This window comes from Lonchura striata, chromosome 3 (assembly GCF_050655825.1).
Source record: "Lonchura striata isolate lonStrDom1 chromosome 3, ASM5065582v1, whole genome shotgun sequence".
Classification (NCBI taxonomy): domain Eukaryota; kingdom Metazoa; phylum Chordata; class Aves; order Passeriformes; family Estrildidae; genus Lonchura; species Lonchura striata.
This window is the reverse complement of record NC_140705.1, coordinates 112,087,450-112,111,497: the sequence shown is the minus strand read 5'-3', so window position 1 is coordinate 112,111,497 and position 24,048 is coordinate 112,087,450. Positions and strand designations below refer to the sequence as shown.

Below are 24,048 nucleotides of genomic sequence, written 5' to 3'. Positions count from 1 at the left end.
GTAACTACTGAGAGCACATCACAAGCTAGACAACAGAAAGGTGCCACCAGCAGCTGCTGCTGTGAAACCACGCAGTGGAAAAGGAAGCAGGGAACAGTGGGGAATGCAGGGATCTATTTGTCAAAAACACCATGCCAACAGAATGGGATGTTTCTAATATTGACAGAAGCTGACCAAAAAAAAAATCCCAAAACCATATGTACCTCACAATCCCTTCCTATCAGCTGGGGAGAAAGGATGTCCCTATGTCATTGCCTGAATTTACACAGCAAAGGAGGAGACAGACAACAATTCCATCACCTTTAAGAAGCAGCCCAGCACAGGTCTGGGAATTCATCACTGAGGTACAAACCAGTAATTAGCAGATGCAACCAACATATGGGAGGAATGGGAAAGCACTCAACAGGTCCCAAAACCAAGATCTCTTGCCCAGGCAGTTTAATCAACAAAACAATCTCTGGGTCTAGAGGAAAAATCTTGGCTTTAAGAAATTAAAGAAATTCAATAGGGGAGCTCCATAGCAGCAGAGTTCCCTCTCCAAATTCTACTACCAGCTGAACTACCAACCTGTTGTGGGATCTTGAGCAGTCCTTCACTTCCCCAGGACTCTCCATCAGCCCTTGCATGCCTCAGGGAGCTTTGCATGACTCTGCTTTACATATGTGCCATGCCTGGCATAGCAGAGCAAGGGGCCCTTGGCACTTCCACGGTACAAATTCTATTCCTGGCACCATTCACAGACCAGGCATGGTCTAGCTGGCTGTCACCACACTGGCTGCACAAGCCCTGCTTTGGGAGACAAAAGTTACACCAGGAAGGATTGCTCATGTGCTGGGGACAGGTGTTGAGCTCTTCTTTCTGCCAAACACAACATTGCACCCCGTTCACTTTTCCATCATGCTGCTGAAATCACAGGCAGATCTTGGCCTCAAAACTCACCAAAGTCTCCTGTCCTGTATGTGGCCTTTTTTTGGAGTAGCTGCATGGACACTGAGGGAAGGAAGAAAAAATGTAATACTGTGATACACGAGAAATCAATGCTGGGGATCAATCTGAGATACAGGTGCACATTTTATTATGGGACAAAACAGAGTTTATATATTGCCATTGCAATAATGTGACCAGCTCAAAGAAATTTAAAAAGGGTAGGTTTTGGAGTCTGGTGGTGCTCTTTAGGTGGTTTGGTTTGGGGGTTGTTTGTGGGGTTTTTTTTGTTCCATTGTTTGGGTTTTTTCCAGATGCCTGATCTTTCAAGCAGAGGGAAATTTCCCTGAAATGGCTTCATGATCTGCCATTCATGCAGCCCACAAGAAAGAGAGTGTGTGGTTTCTTTCAAGACAAGGTTTTGGACAGAGCTACTCTTAAAATACTGAGTTAACTTTCTGCTCCAGTGCCTTGCAGCTCAGTTCTAAATAATGGCCACTGAATGAGAACAGGCAGAGAAGAAACAAGTTTTAATTAGCTGTACAGTGAGTGTCTTTGTGCCACAGATAGATTTGATTATATCACTGATAACCTTCACAGAGTTTGTTATCACATTACACTATACCATTCCTCAGAGCTGAAGATATTTTCCACACAGCCCAAACAGCCTTGGCAGCAGTGAAAAAAATAAAGTTAAAAGTGTCTTCCAGATGTTTTGGTGGGATTCTTCTGTTTGACTGAGTTCCCTCAACTGGGATGAAGCCAGGAGAGCTCAGTGGGGGTGCTGCAAGTAGTGAGTGATTCCAACCCAGATCTCTGCCAATGCAGTGGTTACGTTTTTAGTTTGTAAACCTGTTTATGCAGTTGTGTGTGGTACATGAAGTGTTTTACCTTAATTCCTGAGAATACCATCTGGTAGCTACAGACCAATTTATTCTGCATAAACTCAGACAAGAAATATCACCACTGATACTACCTGACATGTTGTGACCTTCAGACATTTTTAAAATTTAATATTAATTTTAAATTTTACATATAATTTATATATAATTTAATTTTACATACCCTAAGCTGTCATAGAATTGGGCAAACCATGGGAAAAAAGCCACTCAAAAACAGAGTGAGTTGTTTTGGCCATGACTCCAGCCCTTCCACTGAATTGTTATGAGAAGTACACCTAGTGCTTGCTAGTGGCTTGCATATGGCACCAGGTAAGGAGAAAATCAGAATCTCTTCTACAATAATATTGGGAACAAAACATTATTGGATCCAGCAGAAGGTTTTTTATATGAAGGAAGTGGTCTTGCAAATGAGCATAAGCAACTTGGATCATTCATTTCCAGTCACTGCACCAGCCAAGAACGAAGCCTTCCTGCTGTACTTAGATAAGTAGCTCTAATTTAGTAGGGCTCAGACAGCAGTGATTAACCACAGGATTCCTTCTCCCCTTCCAATTTGGGAAACGAGAAACTGCTCCACAAACTGTAAGACACAACAGATCAGAACCTCACAGCCCACACACAGCTTATCCTGCAGGCATAACTCCACAACGGGATTAGCTCCAGTTCACAGCAGGACAGCTGAGGGCAAAATCAAGCAATTGGTATGTCTGGTGATGAGCAGAGAATGAGCTGAAATGTAATAATTAGCAAAAAATAAAATTGTTAATAATATAGACATGTCCTAAAGCAGATCTGAGTCACATTTTCTTTATACTCATGGCTTCATCCCTCCATTGGTATTGTGACATCTCTGGGAGAAGAAGAAAATAATAGCCAGTAAAATCCCTGGACAAAGCACAAATTTCCTGCACTGTCAGGTGCATATTCCTTCATGGGACTCAAGGAAAAATATTTTCTCTTCTGTTCCCTGTACATCCAAATACAGACACACAAAGCAAGGAAATAAAAAAATTACACCTTTGACTTTTTACTTGCAAGTGTGCTCTGAGTTTTGGCTGCTGTTTATTCTCATGGCAGCACATCATTGTACTTCTTCACACCCCCTTCATGAGGCTGGATTATTGTTGATTTTCACACATTGGCAGGAAGACTGGGCAGACACCTCCTGCTGAGGCATCCATTTCTGCATGTTTCCTACTCAAGATTCTCCAAATCCTTTTTTTCTGGAATCCAGTGGGGCACTAGCCACTGAATTCCTGTTAACTTTTCCTCTAAGTAAGGGCTCATACTTCAACTCAAGGTGTAATATAGCAGTTGGTGCTTCTGCCTAGTTTTTCAGCAAAACATTTCTTGTAATAATAATAATTCTGGTATTGAAATGAAAAGTTTTTTCAGGATTTGAATAAATGGTGTGTATGAAAATGGCTGAAGCATGTGATGACTTTTATTATCAAATAATAAAAGACTGTGCAGATAGCACAGGCTGGTCCAGTCTCAACAGCTACAGAGCTACAGGGGGTGTATTTGGATTTACAATTTCCCCTCCTGCCTTCCTCACCATGGCTTGCATCCTGTTGTGTAGAATCCCTCAGACATCTGCCCCTTGGTAACAACTAATTCTGCCCCAAAAAACACACACCTCCTGCCAACAGCAGCAGCATTTTGGCTCAGTGCTAGAGGACAGAGCTGCTGGAATGTACAGTTGTGGCTCCAGCAGCTCTTCCCCAGCTCCTCCAGGGGAGAAGCTGGTGGAGCAGGAGCCTGGAGCTGCCCTTCAGGCCACCAGTTGGACCACGTGGAACATTTGCAGCTCACATATCTGGTGGTGCCAAGGCAGTGCAAGGCTCACATCTGTAACACACACACAGCATCTAGTCAGACTTTATAAATTAAGCTTTTATGACAAAGTTCTGTTTATAGCTATTCCGAATCATGAGCCTTTATTTCTAGGCAGAGGTTTTAAAGTTTTGCCTTTTCACACAGTGAAGAAAGGAATTATTTTCCTCTCTCCCCCTTCTTCCTGGCACTGCTTTTCCATTAACTCTTTTGCACAGCTGTGTCTGCCTGTTTGCATTAACTATTCTCTCAATCTTTCTCTCTTCCTGAAGAATCAAAAAAGTGTTCTGGAGAAAACCAGATTTGAAATGAAGTCAACAGAAAAGCACCAGTTCTGGGATCATGCAGTTCCTTAAGCAGCAGTTTGAAGCTATCTGCCTAAGACTTATTTTAATTCTTTGGAGCAGACCTACTGATCTCCAAGACCAAATATTCATTTTCATCCTAGTGCTATGCATATTTATTACTCTTTTTTTTTTTTTTTTTAACTAGAAATTACTGTGAAGAAAAAGCAAAGCATGCAGCAAAGATCACAATTACAGCAAATAATTAACCACTCGGGATTTAATACACTTCTCTGCAAATGTTTCATATAAAGCCTTTTGGCACACTGACAAGTGAGGTAAATCAAACAGCAAAACTGTTTGGTCATTACAAGGTGGGGGAAGAGGATTCAGCTGAGATGTAAATTCCAATTTCAAACTAAGGAACACTTTCTCTCAGCCTTGTAACATCACATAGCATATTTTAATAATCTGAAACACTCTAAAAGGTATGATTTTGCAACATCATTTGTTGAGTGGATCTTCAGGAACTAACAAAAACAAGATATCTTTAGGGAATCTGACTTAGTTAATAAAAGTCATCACATGCTTCAGCCATTTTCATACACACCATTTATTCAAATCCTGAAAAAGTTTTTCATTCCAATACCAGAATGATTACTATTACAAGAAAAGTTTTGCTGAAAAACTAGGCAGAAGCACCAACTGCTCTATTACACTTTGAGCTGAGGTATGAGTCCCCACTTAGAGGAAAAGTTACCAGGAATTTTCAGACCTAGCAAGGTGATACTCTGAGACTCAGCTTTAACACATTTCCATTATTGTAGAAGAGTTTCAATATATTTTATTAGAAACTGGACACTTTAAAACTGCTCCTTCACTATATAAATAATTTTTTTATACCTCTTCCTCTCCTTTTTGCCCCCATTCCAGTGGTTTTGCCATTGGTTGTATTGTTGATTGAGCCTTTGTAAGCAATACTTTGACCACACATTTGGCTCTTTACTTGATCTCTCCCACGTCAGAACATACTGCTTTGGCCTTCAAAAACCATTTGCTAGAAACTAAAATTACTTAAAAATATATATAGCTGCAAAGCATTAGATTAATACTGGAGTGCAGGAAATCAGAATGTTAAGTCTAATGAGCTGGCAGATGGTCCATGATCATGATAAATTTCATACTCCAGTTGACACATTTTCAAATGTTAATGTCCTCTAGAGGAATAAACTGTGTTGTAATGACTGGAATAATGGCTTCAAAGGTGAGCATTTGCCTTATTATTGTTTCAAACCCTGGCACTCAATGTACATAGGTGTTAGGCTAGGCACTCTACTAAAAGGAAATAATTAGCACAGCATAGTCAAAAAAGACAAGGTTTACAGAAAAGAGGTTGTGAAGATCTCAATCAGGGAGAGAACAACCTCCTTCATCAGTGTGAAACAATAGCTAATCAAGTACTGTACATAACACAGCAGACAGGCACTTGCAGGCATCCCAAGAGCCACAAAACTCTTCTGGATAATTGCAGCAAGTGTCTTGGTGGTTGTATGGCTTTGGCAGAAGCAAAACTCCTGTGCTCTGCTTCCTGTCTCCCACCCTTTCCCCTCCACACTCGCTGTGAGCTGGTTTGCCATGGGGAAGAGAAAAGAAAACAAAAGAAACAAGGAAGAGGAAAGTTGTGCTGTACATTCAGCCTCACGGCAGCCAGTAACCAATACAAGAAAGGCATGCACTGAGAAACAAGGACAGCTTAAAGAATTATTTCCATTTTTGGATTGCAACAAAGGATTTGGATTTTTTTTTGTCTTGTGAACCATGGGCTCCTTACAGGCCAGGGCTGTATCTTTGCCTTAATGCTCCCACATTCTCTGCTCACAAACGTAGACACACATGAATACTGAAGTCTGAGCCAGCCTAAACTCTTGCACAACACTGACAATACCACTCCTCCTGCAGAGCCAGCAACATTCCCTAGACTTCTTTTTTGTGTGCATACAGCTCCCCTCCAGGTATTTTCTCAATACCCAAAAGTTTGTGGGAACTCAAAATGTCCTTCAGACATTTTTGGATGTTCTGGGCCCAGGTCAGAAGCATTTGAGACCCTGGCAGGCAGCTGAAAACAGCTGTGATTTTGGGTTTGAACCATGGAATGGTTTACCAACCTTGCAAGAAGAGCAAGAAGTCACAAAAGTTTAGATATTAGAGTAGGAGTAGTCACAAAGTAGAGGGAAGAATTTTTGAGTGCTGTACAGGGGGTTTAGTTTCATACATGGGGGTCAGAGGTTTTAAGATAGATTTGGGATTTGGGCCTGCCCTGTCCTCCCTCTTTCTCCTTCCTTACCTCCATGTTCTTGGTGATGTTGGCACTCACAGATTGGTTTAGAGTAGAAAATCACCATTTAATATAGGTAATAGGCATTGGGGGAAAACTGTAACCATGTAACACGTAATGTACCATATAAAAGATAGAAAAGCACCATTTAATATAGGTAATGGGCATTGGGGAAAAACTGTAACCATGTCACACGTAATGTGCCATATAAAAGACAGCAGCAGCCCTGGGCAGGGAGAGAAGAAGCAGTCGGGGTCAGAGAGGATGTCAGGGTGTGTGTGTGCCTCTGCCTGAGCTGTGAGCAAACCACAGCAGCCCCAGGAGAAAATCTTTTAGATAACTTGCAACAAACTGCCTTGAGACCCAACAACAGAGACTGCTGAGCCTTTCTTTGGAAGCACGGGTTGGAGGAGAGACTTTTCCACCACACAGAGCCACCCCTGACCTAGGGTGGTCTTTGACACCCATGCACAGCCACGAAGTAGCATTCCCCTCTAAGGAGGCTGTTCTGCTCGTCAATCCAAGTGGAATTAACCCACTTTGCTCCTAGTGATGATCCCATGGTCACCAATATATCCTTCTGTCCTCTTTGCAGTGTCTTGTGTTTTCAGTGTCATCATAATTTATGCCTTCCCAAGAAGGGCAGAATCATCTGTTGAGCAGCAGTCATGGCCTTATTTGCTCAGCTATTGCATAATCCTACCTTTGCCCCCATAACATTTCTTTTAAAGTGTCCTCTGTCAAGAGTCACACTGCAATCAACATTGCTGACCATGTGTTATTAATTAAGTAATTTTGCAAAATTAGAAATACAAATCACATTGTTTTCAACCAAAATAATGACCTACCAATTATTCTGCCAACAGAAATGACTTGTAGCTTTTGGCAGGTCTTTTCCCTTTGGCCATTGTTTTCTTAGTTATTAACAAGGTTACAGTTGGTCCTTTTGATTAAAAAGCTTTTTGGCCAGAATCACTGCTATGGGAAAACAAAACCTGAAATTCAATATGCTTCTAGAATTCTTTTGAAATTCTATCTCAGTACCAATGAGGGAGGAAGGTGAGGGGCCACAGGGGATATATTTTGTTAAATAGGAAAAAAATAGTATTTTGTGTTTACTAGTCTTCCTGTGAGGCACACACCATATTACTTAGGAGGTGATTGCAACAGCTTCAAACTTCTAAAATATATAAATTAGGTTAATGGAGTTTACAAGCTGGGATAAGGCTGCATAGTGAGGTGTATCTCCATGACTCATTCAAGCCACATTATCCACACAGACCCAGAAGATTCTTTCAGTTACTATAAAGGTAAATTAAATTCAGGACAACAGAATGCATAGCCTTCTTGAACCAGAAAAAAATATATAAACATATATAAAGAACTATCATTTAAAAAATATTGGTTTTAATATGACCAAAACAACAACATAATTTAAGAACTTAATTTCAACACAACACCTGATTCTGCTAAACATACCTATAAAATCTACCCTTGTCCTTTAGCATTTAGCACTAAGGGTGCTGTGCAAGTAATTTCATCTTAGAAAGATTACTTAGAAGGTAAAGTAGTAGTTCTGTACCCACATGGGTAAAGTTTAGTTTCTAAGCCTCCAGCAAAATCCAACTTCTCTGCATATGAGAGCTCACAGAAGTAAGGATGGGCTTCATCTTTTGTGCAACACTGCAATAAATTTAAAAAAAAAAGAAAAAAAAGGCAGAAGAAGACCTGTACTTTGCCTACCCCTTTCAAAAGGGGTTATTATTAATGCTGTGATGCTGTGAGGGTCAGCATCATAGAGAGGGACAGAAATGTCCCTCAGCAGAAATACACAAAAGCATAAAGAGCATTTCCAAGTTTCTCTGTGAACTGGCTTATTCCAAGTACCTCTGATTTGATGTGTGTTCAAGCTTGGAAGATTTTAAGGTTTGTGTATAATTGACTGAACAATTCAGAAAATGGTGCACAGAAAATGGTATCAGCTTTGCATATCAGCAAAGAATCAAGCCTACCCTTCTCCATTTTTTTGCTTTCTAGCCCAGAGAGAGCAAGTACAAATAAAATATCCAAAAGTGAAAATATAATTTTCAAGAAACAACAGACTAAATCTTTAACAAGATAAACTAAAGGGGGTTGAGTATCATTTTTCCCTTTTAAATTTCTTCAGTATTTTCACTCAGTGATTTACCTCAACTAAATATCTGACACTGAAAAAGAACATAGCACTATTTGTTGAGCTCTAGCAAAGAGCACATTCCTGTATGGAAGTTACTTCAGCAGCTTTTGTACCTCAACCTTTGCAGCATCCCACTGATAGTCCTGGTAAAGCTGCTGTTAGCCATCTGAGAATTTTTCCCATCCTCAGTCATGCAGTTAGAATAAATGCCACCTCTTCTGCTCTGACACGGTGCAAAGGCCTGGAAGTGAACACAAAAATTCCTTACAAAACACTCTTCCAGAGCCAGTTCACTCTTGCTATTCTTGGCTGAGGCTGGGGGGGGAGATGGAAGGAAAGGAGAAAAAGCAAAACAAAACAACACAATAAAATGGAGAGAGGGGGAGATGGAAGGAAACAAGAAAAACCAAAACAAAGCAACACAATAAAATAATGATGCCCTTCAAAATTAAGCCTTCAGAAGAAGACACTGAGCAGCCAATGTTGACTGCAGAGACAGCAAGGCTAAAATTAAGTTATGGTGTAGTCTTGCTTGACCTTAGAAGAGAAAGATCATGCATTTCAAAACTTCTCACTGTTAGTAAGATTTATGCAATTCTGCACCAGTGACACTCACAGAATGTGCATTATGCTTGGCAACAGGCCTGCAATCCAGCTATTACTCCATCACATATTAGAACACAGAAACAGAGTCACACCTGCAAGGCCCGTGACAAATGACATGCCATTAACTTTGAAGACTGCTGGATCACTTTCCCAGGTTACTTGTCAGCCAGGCTGTAATAGTCCTTTCAACAGTCTAGCATGAATAGAAAGTCACTAAAATGTCCCAAATATTTCAGGGAGTAAATACTTCTCAATTTGTTAATGATAAAGTTCTATGTCAATTAGATGTAATGGGATAAAAGCCCATCATTAGAGATCCTAGACCACACAAATTTAGAATGGCATTTCCCACTGCTTGTTTTGCCATTTCCCCACCACTCTCTCTCTCTCTCTCTGTCTCTCATATTTATTTAATTTTTTACTGTTTCAAGTGACTAGCAGAGTGGTCCAGTACATTTCCCACTATCTGTTTTCATGGCAAACAGTCTTTTCAGGTGTTTCAGTCCCCTGATGATTTTGTGGGATCAACAAATCAAACTGTGAGGTTTTACAAACACGAAAATGTCAACAGAAGAACACAGGCTATAACACCTCAGGTGCTTTCTTTCCAAATAAAATTATTTTCCCCCCAGTCTGTTTCAGCTTAGTTACCACAGCCAAACCCCATTTGAATCATGCATATTACAGGTGTACATGGGCAGCAGGGTGTGCTGCCAAAAAAGAAGGGATTATAAAGCAGCTTTTTGTAGAACATATGACCATGTTTTGCTCACTGTGGCTTTTGCTGCCCTGAGGAATTGCACTTCTCTCTGCTGAAAGGAGAATATCAGAAAAAAGGGAAGCTGGACAAGACAAACGCAGATCTGAACCAATGTGGTTAATCAAACGTTCCCCCCTTATTCAAGATAAGATGGTAGTTTATATAAGCTTCTACATAGTTGACAGTTACAAAGGCACTCTGATTGGCACACTAACATCGTTTACCTTTGCCTTCAGGTGGCTAAACTTTTCACACTGCAGCTCTGCTCTAATTCATGCTCAGATAGCTGATTACTTTGTAGTTACCTTAACACAATTTCTGACTGTGCCACAACTGAATTCTCACTGCATCGAAGGCTTCGAGACCCCACCAAGGCTGAGGGGTGGCTCAAACCTCATTCCAAACATAAACCATGACCTCTGTCTCTCAGAAATTCTGCAACAGGTGGGGTTTACTCACACAGAAGCTCAGCACACCTTTAACAGCTCTGCTACACAAAAGCTCCAGACTTCCTCCTGAAACTCCACCCAGCCCAGCCCATGGGCTGCAATTGGACCCCACAGGTGTGCAAGGTTCTGCAGGCAGCACATCCAGGTGAGGTGCAGCTCCTGAGGCCATTAACTGCACCCCACCGGCCTCACAAAAGCCTAGGGAGGAAGGCAGCACCCACCCCAGTGCTACGATTATTTCTCCAGCACCTGAGGATCACCAAGTGCAAGTCCTGGGGCACTCCTGGTGTGGGGGAACACTTGTAATAAACAGAGTTTCTTAGCAGGTCTTTGCTCTTACTGTCTTCACACTAAGCCATCAGTCTCCACCTGGGCTTATCGTGAAGGAGTTTTCAGGAGCAGCACAACCCTGCAGTTTCCTGTCTGTCCTGGATGACACCCAGGTGCACATCAGATCACAGCTTGCACTGTCAGAAAGCACCTGCAGACCCTCCCAGGGAAGGCAGGCTGGCCTCCCTGCCATCTCATCATCCATTTAGGTATCAGAGCCTGCCCCTTGCCCTGGGCCTTGCTCAGCTGCAGAGGGATTCAACCAGGATTAAGCTGCAAAGTCAGAGAGCTGCCAGGACTCTGTCGGTGTCTGTTGGCTTCTCAAGGAATCATGTTGGCACCATTTATAATTGTAATGAAAAGCTATCTCTATCTTGAAAGCAAGAAGAAAAAAAAAAAATAATAATATTCCTAACTACAACCTCTGGGGCCAACTGAGGACATATTTCTCTTACGAGCACTCTGATTTTGAAGACATGAATGACAAAATGGAAACAACTCATTTCTAGAGTACAGAAACAAAGAAATGCAGGTGATAATGTGTCAACATCATGTTGCTCTTCCCTAAGGGGAGCAAACTCCATGGATAAAAGCACAGTTTTGCAATTGTAAATACACCTACAACTCACACTGCCTACATTGCTCTGTGAGCTGCAAGTTACATCTCATAGTGTTTGGAAAAAATATCTGAAAGCAGTCTGTTATGTACAGATGGCCCATAAAAATCAGTCTTATGTATTGCACTGATTTACTTAAAACAGGCTGTACTATTTTGGATTGGCTCAGAATGTTCTGCGTCAAACACCATCACAATGATCTAAACTAGGTATTGATTGACTTATGTCCTTTTACCTTAAAACATACTGTGTCAGGCTTCATCCATTAATTTGGTTCTGTTTAGGAGTTTGTGTGTGTCTGTGTTACTATTGTATTTCAGCTACATACCCTACAGTAAATAATCTTAATGATCAAATGACAGCCTTCATATCTCTCTGAGCGGAGTTCATCTGATTTATTAAAGTGACACCAGACATTTACTCAAGGAGTAAACAGAGCTGACATTATGGGATGATCTCTAAGGGGAACACTCCAAGGTAAATACTGGGGAGAGAGGGGTTATGCATTCCATTCCTTTGTATTTCTTGCCTAATTTTTTACTTCCTTATTTTTAATGTTCTTAGTACCTTTTGTGATCTTCAGGCAACAATCTGCAAAAGGGAACCATTTTAAACAGTTTTAACTGTCAGCTTTAAACGGAAAAAGAGTAACTGGTTGAATCTGGAGAAGAATCTGAAGAAACATCTGGAGAAGCCCAATGGTTCTTTGTCTGAAATCAGAGTCTCAGTTAATCTGTGACTACTTGTTCTGCAGTGGGATCCTGCCTTTACAAGGGAATAATTGAGGAATGGTGCCTGAACCTCCTCATCTCTAGTGACTACTTAAAAATAGGATTGCTGCCTTTCATCCCCTCAAAACATCAACCATATTTCCTCTTTAGGATCCTGTTTGTATTTGTTAATAAGAACAAAGGGAAACAGAAGGGAAAAGGGGAACAATATATATTAAAAGTGGTAAGTCTTCCAGTCTAACCACAAGTCCAGGATTTTCTCTTATGACATACAGACAAAATGACACATGGATTGGAATGACCTGACCCAGCAATCCTGCCCCTTCTGTGAATGACAATAAGAAGCTCTGTAGATCACTTCGAGCAGCCAATTGAATTAAAAGTTAAGATACATACTCTGTTATTTGCATGCAAAATAAGCCTTGCCCTCTTCAAATCTGGGACAACATATTCTGCTTCAAGGCCCTACTCTGGTGACCATGTATGCCTGCCCTCAAGAGCCTGACACTCGTAGAAGCAAAATCATTTTCTGTGCTCAGTGACCAAAGCCAACAGAAAAGGAAATACATGACTGTTGATTTTTAAATCACAAGCAATAGCACGAGAGAGTTAAGATGCATCTGAAGAGGGGAAACAAAACGTCAGGGCCAGGAGGGCCACAAAGAACTTCTTTGCAGCTTTCAGTTTTACAGAGATGAAGGTCTGGTGACAGCAGGGAGAAGACAGAGCCTCAGACAATTAAACAATACCCACAGGCAGTACAAAAGGCAGATTTATCATGAGACACAGAGAAGAGGGGCGAGAGCACTCAGAAGGCAACTCTAGGTGGTCTAGCAGCATGCAAGCATTACCTTCTCTCACCCTTTTTCTGACATGCTTTGACAGTCCTTGGACAAAGCTGAAGCAATGCCAAACAGCTCTCACCCTGTCAAAAAGAAAACCCTTCACACGTGTACACAGGGAAGGGAGAAGCCCTTGAAAGTGCTTTATCTTTTCAGCTAAAATTTGGCTAAAATCCTGCTGAAAACCATAACTTTGCCTTTCAAGATTGTTCCACCTGTAACATGGCCCCACACATGGAGGTCCACGTCTGCAGCTGGCATAATTCAAAATAATGCTCCTTCAGCCAGCAGTGATGTGAAGAGCACATATGGCTTCAAACTTAAAGGCCTCACTGCCACAAATACTAAAGGCAACTAGAAAATTATATTTCACCAGCAAGTTAACCTGATTCTGTCATGAAAAATGTCTGTTTCCTTGACTCATCCATCATCAAGGCATAATAAACTTATAATCAAAATTATATCAATTCAAATGATTCTGCCAATCTTTCCTTAATGGATTTAATTTAATAAAATTTTAAAAAATTTTCCATGCCTGCCTATACTAGACAACAATAATAACAAGGGATTCATAGGGACTGTGGGAAAAAAAAAAAAAACCAACCTCTTCCCCCATGGCAAAGTGCTGTTCTCTGGTGAAAGAAGACTAATTACCTCTTTCACTAGAAAACAGCACCCACCATTAGAAGCACTCATTAGTAGAAAGGTAAATTAAGTTCTGCACTCAAGGCAGAGATTCACCTCCAGATGCAGAAGATAGAAGGAAACTTATAATGCAAAACCTAAGCCAAAATCACTGGGAAATTTGCTTGAGACTTGAGATCAGAGTGCTACTATGGTATTTTCAGCACCTACAGACAGGTTTCTACCAGCTGTAGTTCTACCCCCTCCAACACAAAGCAAACCTATGAATAACAAAGATTGTAATGGAGCAAAACCAGAAAAAAATCCCTTCAGCTGGAGCCAAACTGGGTTTTCCATTTAAACTAAAGCAGTAGTTAGACACAGGAACCAATGGCTTGTAAGCTGCACGTGGGCACATTTTGGTTTGAAATAAGAAAGTTATCACTAAACCAACAGCTTCAACACAGGAACACAGTTCTGGAACAACTTTTTGGGGGCCAATATACCTAACTAGTTAGAGATGTTGACAGGATTTTTTAACAGAATTAGGCAACTCTAATGAAGTGCAGATACCATGGTTGCCTAATGGAGGACTTCATGTGCCTGTCTTAAAATCCATCTCAGTTGTTACACCAATGCCTTTATGGTGTAACTCCTGATACTCAGGAGTGTTATAAGAAGCAGAGCAACTCTAGACACATCATTTAGGAAGAAAAGGGAGGAGGAAAAAGAGTAAAAGCTCATTTTTTTTCCTCAATGGATATGCATAAGAGCGTTTTCCCTCTAAAAAGGTACAAGAAAAACAAACAAACAAAAAAAGGGCTAAAGGGTTTGGCAACCAGATTCGTTCTTTACAGGGTTTCTTTTGGAAGCTGAGTATTTTGCATTCACTCTCCAAGATTCAAAAAGGGAACTCATCTTGAGATTCAGCCAGAATAATCTTATACCAATAGGTGGATTCAGGAGCAAAATCTTCAAAGGGACTCCAACTGCCAAAATTTTGGACAGAAAAGAGAAAACCACTGTGCAACTACACGGGTCAGTGGGCTGTGACTGAACCCAAAGGACTTGATTTTGCATTCCTCCGAAATTCAGTGGGCAAATTTGGGCAGAAGTGAATCACTGGAAGGTTTGCCCATGGAATGTAAAACAGAACTCAAGCTCTATTGCCCCCATCAGGATTTCACATCCACATAACACCAGTGATTTCATTACAGTCATACCTGACTTATTAAAAACAGAATCAAATTTTAGGTCTAAGGAAACCCTTAAAATAAGTAATTATTAATATCTTAATATCTTAATATTTTTAATGGTGTAAATCCACAGGAATCAGTTAGGTCACCCAGGATTTATACAGAGGTAAAAGTTAAAGCAAGATTTAAGACTTAACATAAAAGTTTCTTGGATCCGTGATGTGCTTATTTGCTAGTTTAGGCACAGGCATGAAAATAAGTAGTGACTAAGCAGACAAAAAAAATCCCATGAAAATTAGACCTTGCCTCAAAAAGCTTTGCCAGATAAAGTCATTAAAAAAAAAAATAAAAAGGGTATTTGGGGCTACCATCCTGTGCTGGTGAAACCCATTACATTAAGAGAAAAATATCTATTTTTTGCTGGCCAAGCCCTTGATCATCTTTTCCCATCCAGTGGGAAGGACACAGCTCTAATCTAGAGAGGTCACTGCACAGATGTGCTCACCTGGAACACACCCAGTGTGCCACATCAGGCCAGCACAAGGCAACCAAACACAAAGCTTAGCTCTTCTGGTAAATTCATTCCTTCCTGCAGAAATACAAAGCCTTTAGAGCCCCCAGAGCAGCAGCTGGGGTCCTGTTCTCCAGTCTGCAGTGGAGAAACGCTGCCCTTTCTGCCCTTTTCCACTCAATATTTGGTACCTATCAGGATCCTGAGAATAAAGGACCTAAATCTACTTCTTGCTCACACCACTGTAAATCAGGAGCAAAGCTACCCACATTAGCAGCCTTCCGTGAGTATAAAACAGGTGTAAGTGAGAGTAGAAACAGGTCCATAAACTCAGCTCCATTTAGAAGTCAGTGTATTACTTTCCAATTTTGCAGAGATTACATTACATTATGTGTGTACATAAACACACACACCATTTTTAAAACCTCTCCAGGAAATCAGACATACTAAGCAGAACATATGGAAATTTAACCGGTTGCTCATAAAAAGCTGCTAAAATCTGCCAAAGTCAAAAGACATGGTGCAGTCTGCTACACGGGCTTGTTAAAAAGAGGAAAGGTTTTAAAAAGCAACATTTTTAACTAGACTACCCGATGGGTGGAGCAGTTTCACTTGTCTCAGAAATGCAGTAATTTTGCATTTTTAAAGACTTTGAGAGCTTGGTTTTTGGGGTTGGTTGGGTGTTGTTTGGTTGGTGGTTTTTGTTTTTATTTTTGGTTGGGTTTTTTGTTTGTTTATTTTTGTTTTGTTTTGTTTTTGTTTTCTTTTTGTGGGGGAGAGGTCTGTATGGGTTTTTTTTTTCCCTCCACAGAACCTCGGGAGCAGATTTTTTGGGACTGACGCTCTTCTCGCCGCTGCCTCTTTGATGCTCCTTTGCTGCCACCACGTGGGAAAGAAACGGGGTAACAAAAATGTGTCTGGAATGCATGAAGTTGAATTTTTAAGGTTTATTTTTTCTTATCTGTAATAGTTTTTCTCTGACTTGCTGAGGTCTAGTTAGTGCAGAAGTTGTGGTAGTCTCTTTCTAGCTTTGGGTGTCTCTCACATTATATACTCAAAATTACATGTACTATGTTTACAGTTTTTCTACTAATATTTAAAATCTATGTGGGATAGTGTGTATTTTAGACTAATAGAAAAGTGTTACTATCACACTGAGGTATGGAGGACAAGGAGAAAAAGAAGGTAAGGACATGCCTAAATCTTTTTAGCTTGTCTCTTGAATTATATTCTAAAAAAAAAAAATCTCAAAATTCTACTTTTCCACTTTGTGTTAATCCTTCTATTACACTACTCAAACCTTTTTGGTTTGTAATTTCTCATATAAAGTTGATAGCTTCTCTTATGGGCTAAAATCGAAGTTTTTGACTTGTTGCCAAGGTCTTGACTCATCTGGGACAGCTGGAGGGATGCTCTGGACTCTGACATTTCCTCAGCAACGTGGCCCCACTTTGCTGCTCCTCCGCCAAGGGACACGGGTGTGCTTAATGCAGACAGAAATGCAAGGAAAAGTCGATTTTTCACTTGCACTTTTCCTTACAGGTCAGCAAGTGCTGGGAAGCAAACACAGCACCTGACAGCCGGCTCAGGTGAGAGGAGGTGCCCCTAAAGGCAGCACCAGTAAGCTCTGGTGCTGATGAGATGCAGGAATTGGTTAAAGGAACAAACATCTGTCTCACTGCACTGTGAACAGATGATTTTGGGGCAGGAATGCTGCCTGTACTGGAGGGGTGCACTGTGGAGACTGCTGAGGGACACACCTGGGTGAAGATGCTCTCAAGGAGCCCAGCAGTTCATACTGGTTTCCAGGGATGTATGCACTGTTCGCTTTTGCTTTTAATTTAAACTAATTTAACATATTCTCCCCATTTTAATATGTCTTGTTTTTGTAGCAATTACTGTATTTTAGGTAATATCACACAGATGTGCTCAAGGAGCACAGAGCTCTGAGGAGCCCTGAAGAATTTCTGGCAGTATTTCTTTCATTCAGTCTAATTTCAGAGGCAGACATAGAGCCACACAGTCGAAATATGTTGAAGGTGAACATAGGAAAGGCAGCTGAAAGACTGAAAAAGAGATTAAATGCCCTTTAAGTACTAACATAATTAAATATGAGAGTTTGCCCACCTTCTCTGTTGTGCTGTAAGCAAACTGAAAAAAAAAAAAAACAAACAACTTATGACTTAAACAAGTTAAACTACTAAAATAAAGAAGTACAAGAGACACTAGACAGAGAAAAATTACAAACTTCTAAACTCACAGTTGACTGGTTCCTTTTCCAGGTGCTTTTCAAAACCCAAGTTCTGTGCTCTGCAGTTACATCAAAGATATATTCAGATATTTTAGCAACATGAGGGTCACAAATGTTATCACACACACACTGCCAGCAAAGTCACTCTAGGTAATGCCAGCTGAGAATCAGCTTTCAGATTTTTGTTGGCTTTTTTCCCTGTTGTTGGTGGGATGCTTGAGTAGAGTAAATCATTACTAATCTTTGCCAGCTGAGGTACTGACTACTGAGGCACCTGAGCCAGCCAGTTACCCTGTGCAGGCTCTGTCTTAAATGACTTAGGACCTCCAATTCTCTTTGGACCAGATGAACTTACCATTATGCAATAACTGAAGGCTTGGCTCAATTACCTCTTGCCTTTTTGCCATGAGAATCTAAACATTAGATAATTCTGCAAGTCAGAAATCACTGTAGCTAATACCAGAATCTGGCCTTTTGCATTCTGAAAACTTGTGCAAGAAAATCCATGGGCAAAATCTGGCCCTTCACCTCACCCAGGTGGCAAAAAACAAGCAAAACAAAGCAAGAAGGTTTTTCCAAGCTTATTTTCTTCCTGTTAAATTGTGTAAGTGGGTATAAAGTGTGCAAGGTGCCTAAGTCTCAGTCTGGGCAGTTTACCTTGGTCTGGGGAAAAAGTACAGGTACACCTAGAAATACTAACCTATACTAAGCCCAGAAATTACTCATTTACCTACCAAAGGTCTTCTGTGTAATTGTATATGTAAGGGATGAGGTTCAATTCTTACTCTTTAATGATCTGAGTATCTTCCAAAAAAACAGGATACTTCACTCTACACAACAAAAACACCTATTAAAAAGAATATGTTAAATGGACTAGTCTTCATTTAACCAGCTCAAGCAAGGAGCAGCTCCCACAGCTTAAAAAAAACCACCTCCTTTTACAAAACAAATAAACTCAGTATGAAAACTGTAACCCTTGTTTATGCTTTGAGGTGAGACAAAATCAAAATTTCAGGTTTTTAATACATTGAACATATTTAAACAGTGAAAAGAGTCACCATTACACTGGAGTTGTCACTTAGGGAGATGACACATATGAGTTAATTCCATTTTAGCTTAACTGGTACAAAACTAAATCCCAGTGTGATCATAATGTAAATGAATCAGATACATCTAAGAGCATCTGTGGTCTACATTAAGTATTTTAAAATCTGAAATTAATATAAAGCTACATTAAAACAGCACCATTAAAACTGGCAAAGTTGTACTAGAGCTGCAATTCTTCTAATATAGTATGTTACAGAGCTCTGTCATCATCTGAGATACACTAAACTTTAATTTTCAAGCTCATATTCCTCCCTAAGCAATTTGTGGCCTCAGAACTGTGCTGGGAGCTTCTCGTGCACTGCAAAACCAGAACACAAGCAGAGTAAGGGCCAGTACCTACCAAGCAGTTTGTGAGGTTCCCCAGAGCCCTTATCTAGATAAATTTTCACTGAGATAACTTTTCTTTTTAATCTCCTAACAATGCATTTCTAATTTTTATCTCAATGAAGAAGAGTTACAAGATTTAGAAAAACATAGCTGGAAATTTTAAGCTGACATTCCAATGTGGCCTGTACTTTACACACCATGTTCTTCAACAACTGTAAGAACTACTCAACCTTTCTGGTTTTTGGGGAATTCACTCATGGCAGAGACCAAACATGAAAAAGCCCAATACAAGTAGTTAAAAGCTGGCAAAATTACAGATATCTAGGAACATATTACCTAAGAAGTTGAGGCACTGTATGGGAGTATGAATAGTAAGCCCTGTATATAATAAAAGGTAAACAAAGCTTAACAAATACAGTCAAAGCAGGGAGGGAGTAGACTTTAACAGACAAATAAATTTCTTAGTGCTAGTTTTGTTACATAAAGACATTCATATCTACATAAAGCCAAATTCTCAGTTCTTTTGTAGTGGATTTTTGCTACTGCGACCTTAATGAAATCAAGAGCTAAAGTGACTTAAAGCAAAGAGAATGAAGCCTGTGATGTTATACAGAGTCTCCAACAATAGCATTTCAGTAACATGTACTTTGTGTTGTTGAACGCTGAACTTCCTGAGAACCAAGAGATCTGTAACACACAGGTGGATGTGTAATGTGCACATCCTCAGACAGAGCACCCCGTGTGATTCACTGCCTTAAGGAATCGCTCTCTCCATGGAAACTTCACAGGAGAAAACGTGTTTTGTCTTGTGTGTCAGTTGGGGAGTAGGTCTCGCAGCCCAGGGCAACAAATTAAAAAGATTGTTTATGCTATCCAACTTGCCAGTGTTTGTTACTAGGTATTTCTCCTTCTCACCTTTCAATAACGGGGACAGGAATTTTGCTACTTTAAACAATGACTCATTTGTTCCCATGGGGGCAAAAAAACACTCAGGTGACAACGAAACAAAAAGGCATTCTAGAGAACAAATACTACCCCATATTCATGGAAATATCCATATCACATGAGAGAATATCAAAGACTACTTTTTCACTTGCAGAACTCAGCAGCTGCTTGTTTATTTTAACAGAGTGGATTAAGGATTTAGCCCTAGAATTAATACTTTAATAAGGTACATTTGCAACCACATTTGAGTTTTACTTCTTTTCTATTCTGGATCATTGTCAAGCAAGATAGAGCACCGTAAATCAAAGGTGATCCTTCACTTAAAAATCAGTTTGTGGTTCATGCACTCTTTGTATATGCTCTCTAAGGTACCTTTGATACCAAGACTGTCTTGATGTAAAGTTGGAACAATTTAGAGCTGAATTAAATCCACTTTCTATCAGTTTGACTTTAAATTTGTCCATGGAACGTGTCCACACTAGACTCAGAAGAAGCCTCTTGGCAATTCTGAATTATCATACTGAATTGCTTCCATCAATTTGCTGGGGCTGCCAGGTTGAAATGATGCATGTCAAGGCAACCCTACACTGAAAAGTAAAAGATAGCCTCTTAAATGTTCCATTTATAAAGCTTTTTATTCACAGCCAAATTTAGTATCCCTTCTGAAATATATCACTTTACAAATTGATACCTTGCCATTACAGGATTTCCATGCCATATCCACTCAGCTTAGTAGTAAAAACAAGCTTTTGCTCTTTCCCCTTTGGTACAGCTGATGAAAACGGTGCAGTTCAAGGTCTGCTTCTTAGATCACCAGCACTAAATATTCCATAGATCTCTACTCTTCTGCTACAGGAAAGGTTAAAAGTCAGCAAAAAGATACACTGTTGGTTTTATCAATAAAATATCACAAGTGTATCCCACTGGAAAGCAGAAATTGAAGAAAAAAACACCCAAACAACCACTTACGTTAAGATGCTAAGAGTGCTCTGCAAAACAAAAACATTCATGTGGACTTTCTGAAACTTTGTGTAAGAAATACTACTCAAAGCAGATTAGGAGAAATAAAATTACACTGTTCCACTGCAGAACATAAATGCATTTTTGTAACAAATATGTATCATGTGTGATAAATGACAAATTGTATTTATTTTCTGTAACTGATGTAGCTTAACACCTTTTTATTTTTTAGTCACTAGCAAGTGAATGTCTAAGAAACATAAGTAATAACATAAACTAATAATGCTCTGTTTTGACATCTTCTCAGTTTATTGGAAACTAATTACATGTACACATTTGGGGTGCAACCACTTTCAATTATTTTGGCAGGCCTCAGTTGGAAACCCTGTGCCACAGGAGCCACTTCCACCAATTGAATTCCACCCATGTTTCCAGTGACAGACTGCAGTTTGCTGCTGATGGCTCCCAAAAGTTGATTTAGGTCACCAAGGTCTCTCCCTCTAGAGCTGCAGAAACAGTCACCATCACCTTGTAGTAATGTGTGACATTTACTATGAAAACTAGCATTTCCCTCTACATTTGTAATATTCCCAGCCCTGAAGATAAAAACTGAGTATCAGTCTACCCTCTTAAACCCAAGGAAGTTCCTAATCCTGAGAGAATTTTGTTTGCTTAGCTTTTATTACTTCAGATAAATATGTTTGAGGAGATTTTTAATATAACAGCAACACTGATGGTTTTTGACAAAGCTCTATGCTAGCACTGATTTTCAAGGCCAGGAAAAATAAAATTACTTAATAAATAAAAAAACAAACTCTTAGGAATGCAGTTCTCCAGTAATAAAAATATTGAAGGAATAGAAATGAGCCTCATTGATAGGTTGACTTCCCAAGTCATATGGCAAGCACTTTTAAGGCTGGAAATTTAAGCCCTAGGAAAATTCCCCCTTTCTTCACAGCCACAGTAAACTCTCTGTCAGAGAAATGTTTTCTAGGAGTAGATCTGTGGAAACTTCACTCAGCTCAGAGAATACCTCATTTCTCATGTCAGATAGTCATCTTGTTATAGTAAAAATCTCCTTAATGGCTAGGACAGTTAATGCCAAATTGCTATTTTTATGCAATTATTTGCCACTAACACAAGTGAGATTTAACATCTTGAGCTGCATTTTCATTTCTCTTCTGAAATATATTTTTGTGAACTTGGAAAATTCCTCATGCAACCTCATACCAAATTCAAGTCCCAGCTGCTAACTTCACATGCTCTCACCAACCTCACCACTTCCTTGGTGCAAAGAGTGGAAAGCAAGAAAAGTTCCAAGAACTCATTAAATGTCTGAATCAAAACAAAATTTTTAACAAAGTAATCACTTCAATGATATAAAAACCACTTAGCATTCATAATCATGATTTCAAGCTTCTTTCAAATAGTGCTGATAGTGAATAATAAGCACAGGGTGAGGATTCTTAGTTTGTGAGGTATTTGTCTGGGTTGTGTTGTGTCAGAAAACCAAAGCTGCAATCCACACCATTAACATGATGCAAGGCTTAAAAAAAAATCACAAAATTGCACATGCTATATCTATTTAAACTGCCCTACTACAAATGTCAAATACCTGCATATAATTAATTATGCCAGATGGACTTCCACCTCAGTAAGTCTCAGCTAATAGCCTTGCATTACTCTTGTTTAAACATTTACCAATGAAACCTGTGTACTTTACTGGACAATGAATTATGATCCTTTCCAGAAATTATCCTTTTAAAACAAAACCTGTAATTGAAGCTTAAGAGGAAAATCACGTAATGGAAATGTCCTCCAATCCCCTTTTAATTAACAGCACTGCACATAAGTACAAGCTGAGCTACTCATTTCCTCCAGACAATGCCTCTCAAAGCAGAAGATGTTATCTCCCAGAAAATTTCTGTATTAAAGTGCTCTGGTTTGTGCTACTTCAGACCACTTCTATCCTCCAAACGTCTTCCCCACTAGTCCAAAGAACACCTGACCTTTTTTCTTTTTTTTAGATTGGTGGGTTTGAGATAAACATTTTGAACCTCATGCTTTGTACATGCACACCTCAACACTCACACCAGTCCAGAAGTCTATTTATAACAGTCTAACACTGCCATCTGCAGTGTCAGCTTGAAAGGGGTACGAGACAGGGAACACAGACTTACAAACAAACACCATCCAAACCTCTTTAGAAGAACTGCTTCACATAAATGTGTTACTTTTGGTCAAGAACACACTTTGGGTCTTTTGGATTTTTAACATCAATTAAACACCAAAAAAAAAACCCCAAAAAAACCCCCACCAAAACAAAGCAAACAAACAAAAACCCCAACAAAACACAACTCTTCCAACTCCCCTATTTTATTTTTTTTTTGGACTCCCAAGCCCAACAGCTCCTTCATTTGACACAACCATGATACTAAATAAAACACTGTCATTTATCTTTTTAAATGCCTTTGACATGTATACTCACATAAGCAGTCCTGTGGATTTGAGACAGCAAGGTTAGGTACCCACATCTAAATTGTTCTCTTGTTAGATGGATTGAAGGCATTGCTATTTACCTGAAGAGTTCATTGTAAACAAGAATACGTAAATTCATACCAGTCACTAGACATGTAATGAGTTTAATAAACTTGACAATGCATTGAATTTTTCCTTTCAAATGTGTATTTTTAGGTAACAATTAGGGAAAAACCTTCATTTTAAAACCTAATTCAGTTCAGTTCAGACTCTGCATTGCCTGCTGCAGTACAATGCCAAGGACAGCAACCATCCACTGAACATTCAGCTTGCAATACTAGAGCTTTGTTCTTATCATTTAGTCTTTCACTGGACTGCTACCCATACTGAATTTTTTGAGCCAAATCATCTATTTTTTCCTTCATAACTGTTAATTCCTTGCTATTTGTTAAATAGCTTTTGGGCAGATAATTGAGCTTTGCATTGCAAGATACTGAAAACTGAACCCACTTAACACCTCACCCTTCCTAAATAACTAATCTTCACATTTTGAGGAAAAGTACAGTCTTTCCAAGATGGAGCAGCAGTTTTTATTGCACCAGAGGATGCTTTCTCTAATGAAGATTTGAGAAACACCAATAGATGGCCACACTCCTACCACCCCAGAGCACATTTCTCTGAGCATCAGCACCAAGGGATGAGCACTGCAGCCAAAATTCCATCAAGCTCCTGCATGTGCTGTTTCCTAATAACCATCCCCAGGCTGCTCTGTTTTTTTGGACCCAACAAACTGCCCTTAGGGGAATATCTAACTTTTCCACTGACTAGACACAGAGCAGAATCCAGGGTGTTTGCCT

The 24,048-nt window shown here is 39.8% G+C and overlaps 1 protein-coding gene across 2 annotated transcripts in view; it reads right to left on the bottom strand.

The window, feature by feature from the left end:
• The window catches only part of LOC146768063 (uncharacterized), a 518,279-nt gene extending 494,231 nt beyond the window's left edge, over window positions 1-24,048 (bottom strand). For both annotated transcript variants that reach the window (XR_014954527.1, XM_085577230.1), the window contains exon 1: window positions 1-24,048. This exon is cut by the window's left edge and continues 67,138 nt beyond it. The gene's annotated coding sequence lies outside the window, so the exon portion shown is untranslated.